We start from the raw sequence: 11,493 nt of genomic DNA, 5'->3' as shown, positions 1-11,493 counted from the left end.
GGAACCTGAGTGTTCCTCTGCCCCCCAGGTCTCCCATCCACAACTCCTCTACGACTGGCTTGGCCAGGCTGGTGACACTGAAGGTCCCCTTGAGCACAAAAGAAAAAATGTGGGGGTGGATCAGAGAATCATGGAATCATTAAGGTTAGAAAAGCCCTCTAAGATCATCGAGTCCAACCATTCCCCCAGCACTGCCAATCCCACCACTGACCCATGTCCCCAAGTGCCACATCCACATGGCTTTTAAGTTCCTCCAGGGATGGGGACTCCACCACTGCCCTGGGGACCTCTCAGGGCTTGACCATCCTTCCAGAGAAGTTTTCAGAGGAGCAGAAGATCCTGACAGGCTGTGGGAGGCAGGGACAGGGCTGCTGTCACCACTCCAGCCTCCACCTACTTTCCAGGGACACTCCAGTCCTATCCCTGCACTTGTCACCCCATTTGAATTGGGGTGACAGATCTGCCATGGTGTTTGCAGTCCAGCACTGCCAGACAGGAGCGAGAGGAGAAAGGACATCTTTCACCTTCCCATGGGACAGATCCACCCTCCCTTATCACCCCATCTCCGTAAGGTCCAGGCATGCAGCCGGGCTGGATTGTGAGTTCCTTCACTCATAGAGAAGGAAAACCAGGATTTTCTCATAATCCGTGGCCAGGGAGGGAATCACACACATCCCCACACCCCCAATTAGCTGAATTTGGGTGCCCCCATCCCACATCCTCCCACTGCCAGCACGCAGGCAGGAAGGACTCTGCCCATCCAGCTTTCCCCTTCCAGTGAGAGGGACTTTCTTGGCCATGTCCCCATGCAGGCAGCAAAGGGAAACTGAGGCAGGGAGGGTGGTGCACCACAGGAGCTGCTCTGTAACTGGCAGTAGATCCTGGGCATAATGCAAATTCCTGTGCCAGCACTGGAATCACAACAGACACCCTGCCTTGCCCATGCCTATAAGGTCATGGGACCCTTTTTGGGTGTTTTTTATTTTCTCTCATCCAGAGAAAGAGGCTGGACATGCCCCAGCTGTGTGTGCTGGCAGCCCAGAAAGCCCCCATGTGCCCCAGGCTGATCCCCCAGCACGGGCAGCAGGGGAGGGGGTGGGATTTTGCTCCTCTGCCCTGCTCAGGTGTGACCCCACCCTGCAGAGCTGCCTCCGGCCCTGGGACCCCCAACATCAGAAGGACTTGGAGCTGCTGGAGCCAGTCTAGAGGAGGCCACAGAGCTGCTCCAAAGGCTGGAGCCCCTCTGCTCTGGAGCCAGGCTGGGAGAGCTGGGGGTGCTCACCTGAAGAAGGGAAGGCTCCAGGGAGACTCCAGAGCCCAACCCAGGGCCTAAAGGGGCTCCAGGAGAGGGACTTGTGACAAGAGCCTGCACTTTTCTCACCAGGAAAAAGGGGAATGGCTTCACGATGACAGAGGACAGGGTTAGATCGATCTTAGGAAGAAATTCTTCCCTGTTAGTGTGGCACAGGTTTTCCAGAGAAGCTGTGGCTGCCCCACCTCTGCAAGTGTCCAAGGTCAGGTTGGGAACAATTCGATCTGGTGGAAGCTGTCCCTGACCATGGCAGGGGAGTTGGAACAAGATGAGCTTTAAGGTCCCTTCCCACCCAAACAATTCCATGACTCCGTGCCAAGGACAAGGCTCGCAGCACTCCCTCCCCTCCAGCTGCAGCTCCAGGCTTCGTCCCGGAGTGCCCAACGCCAGCCCGTGTGGGAGGAACGGCAGAACTCGATTTCCGAGTGCATTTGCTTCCCAAATCCGTCCCGTCAGCGCCGGCAGCGGCTCCCCGCGGGGCTCCGCAGTCTCTTCCCAACACCGGGACTCGCGGCTCCAGCATGCCCAGGCGAATCCCTCCCATGCCGAGCGGGGATTCCCACAGCGGGAATAAGGCTTCACCCAGTGAAAACATCCAGCGGATCGGCTTCCTGCCTCATCGCTCAGGAATCCCGAGGTCAGGGCCGCCGAGTCCTCCCACGGCAGCGCGTCAGGCCGGGAGCACGGGATGCGCATCTCAGCGTTCGTGCTGTGACAGCACCCGGGATGCTCAGCCCAGTGTCCCTGTGTCCCTGTGTCCCTGCTGTCACAGCACCCGAGATCCTCAGCCCAGTATCCCTGTGTCCCTGTGTCCCTGCTGTCACAGCACCCGGGATGCTCAGCCCAGTGTCCCTGTGTCCCTGCTGTCACAGCACCCGGAATGCTCATCCCTGTGTCCCTGTGTCCCTGCTGTCACAGCACCCGGAATGCTCATCCCTGTGTCCATCCTGTCACAGCACCAGGGATGCTCATCCCTGTGTCCCTGTGTCCCTGTGTCCATCCTGTCACCAGGGATGCTCATCCCAGTGTCCCTGTGTCCATCCTGTCACAGCACCCGGGATGCTCATCTCTGTGTCCCTGTGTCCCTGTGTCCTTGCTGTCGCAGCACCCAAGATCACCATGTCCAGCCATCCATGCAGCGTGGAGAGGGAAGGAAGGGGAAGAAGATCAGCTTCCCTTGCACGTCCAGAACATCCTCGGACCAGCTCGTGACGGTGGCTCGGGGTGACATCCCAGCTCCAGGGTGATGTCATTTCCCCCACAAGTGAGAAGGCACAGGGAAGGGAAGGGACAGGGAAGGGGACAACTGGAGGGGTGCGGGCAGCGATGAGCAGAGTGAGACAGTGCCTACCCGCACACCACCCCCGGTGTGTGTCCTGTCCCCTGTGTCACCCCTCCTGCCACCCTGTCCTCACTGTCACCAAGCCCTGTCATCCGCCTTCACCCTGTCCCTCCTGCCACGCCCTGTCCCCATCTGCACTCGCTGTCACCCCATCCTGTCCCCACTGCCATTTAATGTCCCCAGAGTCATCTCCTGTCTCCACAGCCCTTGTTCCCACAGTCACCCCGTATCCCCGCTACATCATCCCCTTTCCCCAGTGCCACCCTGTCCCCAGTATCACCCCCTGCCACCCTGTCACTTTAAGTCCTCACTACACCATCCCCACCTCCAGTGCCATGCTCTGCCCATCGTCACTGTATGTCCCCAATGTCTCCTCATGCCCCCACAGTCACTCCTTGCCCCCGTCGACCCTCCGTCACCTCTGTCTGTCCCATCCCATCTCCGTGTCACCTCCTTTCCCTGTCACCCCGTCAGCCCGTCACCCGCGTCACGCCCCATCACCTCTGTCAGGCCCCTCCCCGTCTCCTTCCCCTGTCATTCCTTGTCACCTGCTTTCCTTGTCACTTCCCCGTGTCCCATCCTGTCCCCGCGTCACCCCCGTCCCCCCGCCCGGCTGTCCCCTCCCGTCCCCTCGCCCCGCCCCGTCGGCGCTGTCAGGGCTGTGCGCATGCGCGGTGCTCGCGGGGAAGCCGTGCCCGGCTCCGGGCGGGGCGGGGCGGCTCCATCCGGGTCCTGCCCGGGCCGGGCGGTGCGGGCGGCGCGAGCCCCGGCGGGACAGCGCGGCGGCGGGTGAGTGCGGGGGGCGGGAGCCCCCTGGGGGGCCGGAGGACTGGAACCCCCCCGAGCGCCCATATGGGGGGCGGGGATCCCCCCCGGTACCCCCATGTGGGGTGAGACGCCTCCCTGTGCCTTGCTCTGTGGGGAAGGGACCCCTCTCCATCCCCCCCCGTGTGTCTGGGATCCCTCCCTGTGCAGCCCGCTGTGAGGCAGGGTCCCTCTTGCAGCTCCGCTTTGGGCAGGACTGTCCCTCTGTGCCTTGTTCTGTAGGGAAGGGATCCTCTTCCAGCCCCCTGTGGGGTGGGACTTTTCCCTGTGCCTTGTTCTGTGTGGAAGGGACCCTCTGCCAACCCTTCTGTGCGGTGGGACGTCTCTCTGTGCCTTGTTCTGTAGGGAAGGGTTTCTCCTCCATCCCCTCTTTGAGCTGTACCCTGTCTCTGTGCCTTGTTCAATGGGACAGGGTCTGTTTTCCAGCCCTCTGTGGGGCAGGACGCTCTCCCTGTGCCTTGTTCTGTGGGACAGGGCTCCCCCTCCATGCTCCCTGTGGGGCAGGGGCACCCCTTCCTCAGCAGCTGCCATGGGGGGCAGGGTCCTTCTGTCTCTGCTCCGCGGTCTCCTGTGGGGCAGGGACCTCCACAGGGCAATGGAGCAGCCCCCGCGTCCCTGCAGACCCCTAAGGGGACACTCAGGGGATCTGGGCTGTGCTTTTGGGGTGTCTGGCAGCGCTGTAGGGCTGCCATAAGGTCCCGCTTGTGGGGCAGAGGGGATAGCCCAGAGCAGAGGCTGGAGGCACGGACTGCATCACCCCGGAGGGGTGGAGGAGGGGGCTGGGGCGGCACAAAGGGACAAGGGGCATGTCCCCACCCAGCGCCCATCCTGCCTGGACCCCGCTGATGAGGGGGAGCTCCTGGGGGTCCCATCCCACGCTCGGCTCAGGGTCCCCCCTGATGAGGGAGACTTCTTGGGGGTCCCATCCCACGCTCGGCTCAGGGTCCCCGGGTCACCTCTGTTCCCGGTAGCCGCTGGCTTGGAGTCAGACACGTTCCCTTGCTTTCCTGGGGCCGAGACAGGACGCTGCGGGTTTCTTCTGCTTTAAAAGAAAACAAAAAAAAACCCCAAAAAACAAACCACCCAGAAATGGGAAAAGCTGCTTTTTTGGAGTTACACTGGGCTGCTGTTCTGTCCTGCCGGCACGTCCATACCCTCCCTGCATCCGCCGCTTTGGCAGGGGACGTGCGTGGGACCCTGGGGACTGGAAACCAACGGGTAAAAATGCACCTCCTGCGGTTTGGGGTTTTGGGGTTTTTTTTGTTTGTTCAGTTCAGCCTGTCTTTGTCTTCGCCGGGGCGCACGGAGGAGAACACGCGTGGGTCTCGGTCACCCCACGAGCGGCGCCAGCTCCGTCGGATGTGCCAGCGTTTGCGTCTGGGGCTTGCTTCCCCCCTCCCTTGCACACCTTTGGCAGGAGGTTGGGATGACATCTTGCTCTGGCACGCTCCTCGCCTTTGATCTCGAGTTTCCTGCCATGGATAACGTGTTCGGCAACACGCGAGCTCGGCTCCGCAGCTGCCGGGGAGGGCGATGCGGGTGCCTCCTCCTCCTCGTCGTCCCGGTTTTCCCCAGCTGGCTCCTGCCTACAGCTCCCGGCTTTCCTTTGTTTTGGGTGCAGCCAGGACGGGCTCTCGCAGCCCGAGGATGCTCTGAACGGAGCAAAGCCAAGCACAAAAAGACACCACCCCCCCGCCCCAGTCCCTTTGTTTCCAGGCGTTTGCGGGCTCAGCTGGTTTTTACACGGTGGCGTTTTGTGTGCCCAGGCAGATAAGCCGACTACTCAATGTCTCTTTTTTTTTTTCTTTATTTTTTTTTTACCCTATTCTGAGTTATTTTGGGTGCTTTAGTTTGCAGGGAGCACATCCCAGCTTCAGGCTGTGCAGGAGGGATGCAGCAGCTTCCTGGGAACGGGGTGAATTTGCCAGAAGCATAACTGGAACATCTTGTGGTTGTCCTCTGGTGTCCTCCTTGCATCTCCTCGGGTGAGCAGAGCCATAAGCTCTCAGCACCACACTGAAATCTGGGATCACCAGCTCTTCTCCTGGGAGAACTCTGACCCTGGTTTGCAAGACCCACTGCCAGCAGCAGCTTTGGGGACAGAGGAAGGTGAACAAAACCCAGGCCTGTGCTCAGCAGTGATGGCTGAAATCAGCCTTCTTTTAAAAGATATCCTTGACTTTACAGAAAGCAAAATATAAGTTCTAATATTATTATCATCATTATTTTTTAGATTCCTACTGCTGTTTCATTTCCCTCAGGTGTTGGGTTTAATAGCCAAACCCATCACCTGAATTCATTTGAATGCTATTTTTTTTTTGCACAACAGATGTACACAAAGCACGTTAAGCGTGTCAAACAGCCCCTGAGTAAATCATGTTGTTTGCTCTATTACTTTATTCATACAGGTTCGATGCTCCAGCTGATGCATTTGGAGTGCCGTGCCATCTGGAGCAAAAATTAAATACGAATTTGGCCCCTGGCCTGGAAAAATAACAACCCTGTGCCCCACTAATAATCACCAGTGGAAGTATAGAGCCCCTGACAGAAGAACTGCTTGGGGGCAATGTGTAAGGAGCCCAAAATGCACTAATTGAGGTATTTAAAACATATTAAAAAAGGGAAAATAAGTGCTTCCACCCCCATGTGCCTGAAGCAGGCAGGAGCAGTGATGTGGTCCCGTTACCAGGTCACGGGGCTGATACTGGCAGATGACAGTCCTGATCCTGAGTGGATGGAGGTGTGTGTGGTGGTGATTTCCCACATCTCCCAGCCTTGCTGCTGTAGGAAATCCCCCTCCACAACCTCCCACAACCTCTGTTCCACCACTGCTTGGCTCAGGTTTGCTAATTTTATCCCTGTTCACCAAGGCTGGGTTGGACACCCCAGGTCTGCTGCTTGGGTTGCTGGCATTGCTGTTTGGTCAAAGGCTGTCTCAGATTTGGGGAGAACCAGATGTGGAGGTGGGTCAGCCCTGCTGGAACTTACTGCTTGTGCCTCCCAGGCTCAGATCCAGTCGCCTCCAGGTGTGATTAGAGATAACTGTGATGGACCAGCTGTGAAGGACACCTTTGGGTCAGCATGCTCTGAGTGTTGTGGGGTCTGTTGGACCTTCAGATGAGGAATACTGTGTGCCACATGGGAAATCAGGTGATGGCTGCTGGTTGCTACCACTGCTCTTGGCTGGAGAGGCCTGTCCTTGGGGAGGGGCATGTGATGGGGTGGAGGAGGATTCCATGGCAAGGAAGCAGCAGAGCTGCTCAGGACTGTGGAGCTGAACCAAGCCTGGAGGTTCTACCCAAGAACAGCCAATTTCCAGCTGCTTTCCTGGACTAAATGATGTGTGGGATTACAGGAGGACACCCGGCTTTGCTAGGAGGGCTTTTGTGCTTCTGGACCATCTCTCCAGGTGTTCCCCCTTGGGTCACCCCTCCCAGTGACCTGCTGCCACCTTCACTTGGGCTGTGTGGCAGAAGACGTGTTTTGAGTGATTCAAAGCCATAAAACAACACGTGGACGTGGAAAAGGTGGAGAGAGGCACAGCTGGTGCTCATCTCCTGTTCCCACCACCTGCGCCTGGAGCCTCCTGCCTTGGGATGACATGGCTGAGATGTGGTCCTCCCCCACCTTGCCAGACTCCTGCTGCACAGTAAAAACAAACAAACACATCCTTTGGGCTGTGGCAGGAGGTGCAGATCCTTCTGGTGGTCCTCAGCCAGTGTGGACCGTTGGTGTGGAAGCCCGGAGGGTGTTTTTTGAGGTTGAAGCTCCCCTGTTGGTGTGGTCAAGCTGGGTTTGTTTGTTTTTGTTCCTGCAATCATTCTCCTTAAAGCTGAGTGTTGTTGACACAAGATAAGATCGGCCAGTCACAGCCATCTCCTCCTCCCCTGTCACTGTTGCCCTGGAACGGCTCAGACTCAGGTCAGGAGTGGCTGTCCTGGTGTCCCCACCCCGAGTCGCTGACAGGGCTGTAAAGCGGCATCAGTGATGATGTGATACGGGGCTTAACTGCAAGTGAGCCCAGTCATCGCCTGAGCCCGGCGGGTGCCGCTCGCTGGGTTGAGAAATGCCAGCGATCCCATGGAAAACTAGCTTCAGGACAGCATCCAAACCCACGTGGTTTTGCTACAGCCATGGGCAGTGGTGATTTTCTTCCTGACCTGAGGGATGGGAAAGCCTTGACATTGACAGTGGGCTGGAGCAGGGCCTGTTCCTCTGTCCCGGGATGCAGTGGTCCCTGCTGGAGATGGAGCTGCATCATTTTTGGGTGCTGTTCCCTCTGGAACAGTAACACGGACAATGTGTCATTTTTCTACCTGTCTGGCATGTTTGAATTCTATCAAAGAACAGAAAAACAATCCTAAAGGGTTCCAACCACATGTGGAGGGCTCCTGCATCCTGCTCATGAACAGTTGTGGTGCTGAAGGGATGGTGGGAGGAAATGAGCCCAAGCCTAATACCAGTGTGTGGATGGGCAGCAGCAGCTCATGGACCAAATTAGCTGGAAGCAGCTGGCTCAATGTAGCCAAAGGCTGTGAGGTCTCAGGTTGCTCCAGTGCCAGAGCAACAGCTGGATCAGGCTGTGGAAAAAGCAGAGACAACCAGGGAGGGCAGGGTGGCAGGAAGCCTAGGCAGGGACGTCCTGCTTTCTCTGCTCCAGCTTCAGGACTGTGATTGTGAGAAGCAAGCAGGAATGATTTCTCCAGGCTTATTTTGGCTTTAGTTTCGTTTTGGGTGGGTTTGCAGGACGCCAGGACTTCTGACAGCTGGGGTTCTGGCTCCGAGGGGGAAAAGGATCTTTGCATGGGATAGTCCTGGAGGCCCACCCCAATGTTTGAGGGACAGTGTGCTAGCCAGGTTCTTCAGTGTGCTGTCTCCGTGGAGGCAGGGGATGGAGATCCGTGTGGCAGCACAGCCATAAGGGTTATTGATGTGTTGGAAACCATGAAAGCCCTGAGAATGGTCATGCAGGATGACCAAGAATGAGACTTCTCCAAGAAGGTGGTGGGATTGATAACCCAACTGAAGTGCAGCTGCACCAATGCCCATTGCATGGTCACCAACAGGAGAAGGAGCTGGAAGCCACTGTGCATCAGGAAAGCTGTGACATCATTGCCAGCACAGAGTCATGTGGGATGACTCAAACAAATGGATTGCTGCAATGGATGGGGACAACTTTCCATGATTTACCAGCAGCCCTGGCTAACTGGGAGGTCCCAGCTGACTGGAAGCGAGCAAATGTGAAACACAGCTACAAGAAGGGCAGGAAGGAGGATTTTGGGAGCTACAGGGCTGTCAGTGAGGTGACAGGAGCAGATAACCTGAGTGTCCTCATGCATCACCAACAGGGCAGTCAGATGATCTGGGGCAGCCAGTGTGAGTTTGTGACAGGCAGGTCCTGCCTGACCAGCCTGATCTCCTTCCATGACAAGGTGACCTGCTTTGTTGGATGAGGGAGAGGCTGTGGGTGTGTCTGTCTGGACTTTGGCAAGGCCTTTGACTCCACGTTTTCGTGGAAGGGGCTGGAGTCACTGTCCCTGGAGGGATTTAAAAGCAGTGTAGAAGTGGCGCTTGGGGACATGGGTTAGTAGAGGCCTTGGCAGTGCTGGGTTAGCAGTTGGACTTGGTGGCCTTAGAGGGCTTTTCCAACCTGAACGATTCCATGATTCTGTGATTTTATTATCCCCTCAGAGGATTAATCCCGCCGCTAATGCAGCTTTTCACTCACAAAGCGCTTTAGAGGAAATCGCGCCAGGAGAGCGCTTGGAGAGAGAAACTGAAAGTGCTGAGCAGGAGGCAGCTGCCATCCTGACTCCAGCCCTCCTGATTCCAGCCCTCCTTGATTCCAGCCCTCCCGATTCCAGCCCTCCCTCTGTCGCTCTCCCATCCTGTGCAGTGGAACTGGGTTTCCCAGCTTCTTGGCTAACTGGAGTATTTTGGGGAAAGTAGGAGAGCTCCGTAGCTGTGCAGCTTCCCAGGCGTGGAACCAGGGCATTTCAGCTCTCCCATCGGTCCATTGAAATCCAGGAGGAGCAGCCCGGCAGGTAAGAAAGTGGCTGAAGCCAAATGACCCATCCAGACTGGGTGGGGAGGGATCAGAGTCTTCAAGCCAACTTCAGCTACAACAAATCCACCTGAGTGGATCGTGCCTCCCGCTGACCGGGGCTCTCGGAATTAAATCGCGTTCGCCAGGGTATTGTAAGGATCGAGTTAAACTTCTCTCCGCGAAGAGCTTTGTCCCGAGCAGGCAGATATTTCCAGGCAGATATTTCCTCGTTGCTTTAACAACTCCCATTTTCTTATTGTTCCCTCTAAAAACTGGGCTTCCCCCGAGGCGATTTCCTGGCTCTGTTCAAACGCAGCTGCGGGGTTGGGGTTTTTCTTTCGCTTTTTAGTTGAGACGTTTTGGATGACAACTCGGTGTTTTGCTCTCTTGGCTAGTGAGATAAAAGATAAGGCTTTTGGAGGCTGTGGCAGTGGTGGCCGTCTGAAGTGGGATGGGATTGTGTGGTGGTGGTTTGAGGGCTGAATAAATTGGGATGAGCTGGCTGGAGCCTGTCTGGTGGTGCTCGTGTGGGTTGGGTGTCTTTCAGCTCAGCCCTGCACCCCAGTCTTGCTTGGCATTCACACCAAAACACCCTCACTGTTGTGCTGAGCACTATTTGGGGGTGGCACTTTGGGAGTAAAAGCAGGAAAAATGGATCATTTTCTCAGCTGTGGCTTTGCCTGAGGAATGCTGAATTGTCCTGAGCTTCTGACTATTCTTGGGGCTTCCTCTTTGTATCCTCCTTCTCCTGAAGCATCTTCCCCATGGAGCTGCCAGTGATGCAGCAGGAGGAGCAGGTCAAGGAGGTGATGGGAAAGACCTGGGATGTGTTGCAGCCAGGTGAGAGGGATGGAGCTGGAGGCAAGCCTGACATCAGGTGCTTTATTCCAGCCTTGGACACGAAAGCTGGGAGCAGGAGTGTTGCAGGGAGTTAGATGAGACTGCATGGAAACAGTGTGTGTTTTCCCAAAGCCAAAGACTAAAAATGTGCTTAAAGACTAAAAATTATATTGTAATAAATGATTAACCAATGTGATTAATAAAAAGAAGAAATTTATAATCAAATTACGATCGTAAAAAGGAAACCATAAGCAAAAATGAGTTCAGTGCTGTGCCAGGCGAACAGCACCGGGTGATACAGGGGGAGGCTACTGCAGCACCTCCCCACCATGCTTCACAAACTGCACCTGTCCCAAGGTGCTTTTTGTATGTTTTCAGGCTCTTTGGGGGTCCTTTGGAATACACTCTTTGCAGACAAATATTCATGCTGGTTTTGGGTGTCTATGTTGTAATTTCGTTGGGTTTCTTGGAAATACACTTCTTGCAGACGAATGTTTATGAATCCATCTCATTATAATCTTATCGGACAGAGGTTTCTTGGAAATATGTCCCTTGCAGACGAATATTCATGTTGGCCTTGCTGCATATCACTATAATCTCGTCAGGGAAGGTTTCCTGGAAATATGCTAGGATTCTTGTCAGACAAGATTATAACTTCAGCATGAATTTATTCATGCTATGTATCACAATATGGTCCTGAAGAAAAATGGGCTGGAGAAGAGGGATTATGCTGCTGTCCAATCACGCATCTCCAAAAGGAGGGTTTTTAAGACAAGCAGATGAAATTGAGGCCTTGTTCACAGTGAGGTTGGAACTTGAGCCTCTTGCGGTTTCTTTTTTGGATGGAATTTAAAAGAGGAAAGAAGTAAGCGCTGACAAAAGTTTAGTTTCTTTCTTAGAAAACTTCTGTTTTCTAACAAAAGTTGCTTCTCTTCAAAGGATCTCCTGAATCCTTTCTGCTTCCTTTAGGTTTGATCCATCTCAGCTATTGATGTTCTGAGCTGGAACACCCAACTTAGTAGCAAACTGCTTGGTATCAAAACCCAGATTGCACATTGCCTGCTTCATCTTCTAAATCAAATAATTTATTCTTCAATATTATGAATCGCTCGTGGTGAGGGTAGCAGG

General features: G+C 55.2%; 1 protein-coding gene across 4 annotated transcripts in view; it reads left to right on the top strand.

Annotated features, from left to right (window-relative positions):
• The first annotated feature begins 3,372 nt into the window (after positions 1-3,372).
• The window catches only part of RNF24 (ring finger protein 24), a 29,514-nt gene continuing 21,393 nt past the window's right edge, over positions 3,373-11,493 (top strand). Inside the window, exon 1 of one of the 4 annotated variants that reach the window (XM_014259955.2) lies at positions 3,373-3,443. The gene's annotated coding sequence lies outside the window, so the exon portion shown is untranslated. Of the gene's footprint in view, positions 3,444-9,068; positions 9,524-11,493 lie in introns of those variants that run through there. The other 3 variants (XM_005517938.3, XM_088056513.1, XM_014259937.2) reach the window with 3 other exon arrangements.

This window comes from Pseudopodoces humilis, chromosome 6 (assembly GCF_049639895.1).
Source record: "Pseudopodoces humilis isolate 2021_Gansu_Grassland_sample_001 chromosome 6, ASM4963989v1, whole genome shotgun sequence".
Taxonomy (NCBI): domain Eukaryota; kingdom Metazoa; phylum Chordata; class Aves; order Passeriformes; family Paridae; genus Pseudopodoces; species Pseudopodoces humilis.
Note: the sequence above shows the minus strand (reverse complement) of the source record. Positions and strands in the feature narration are given on the sequence as shown.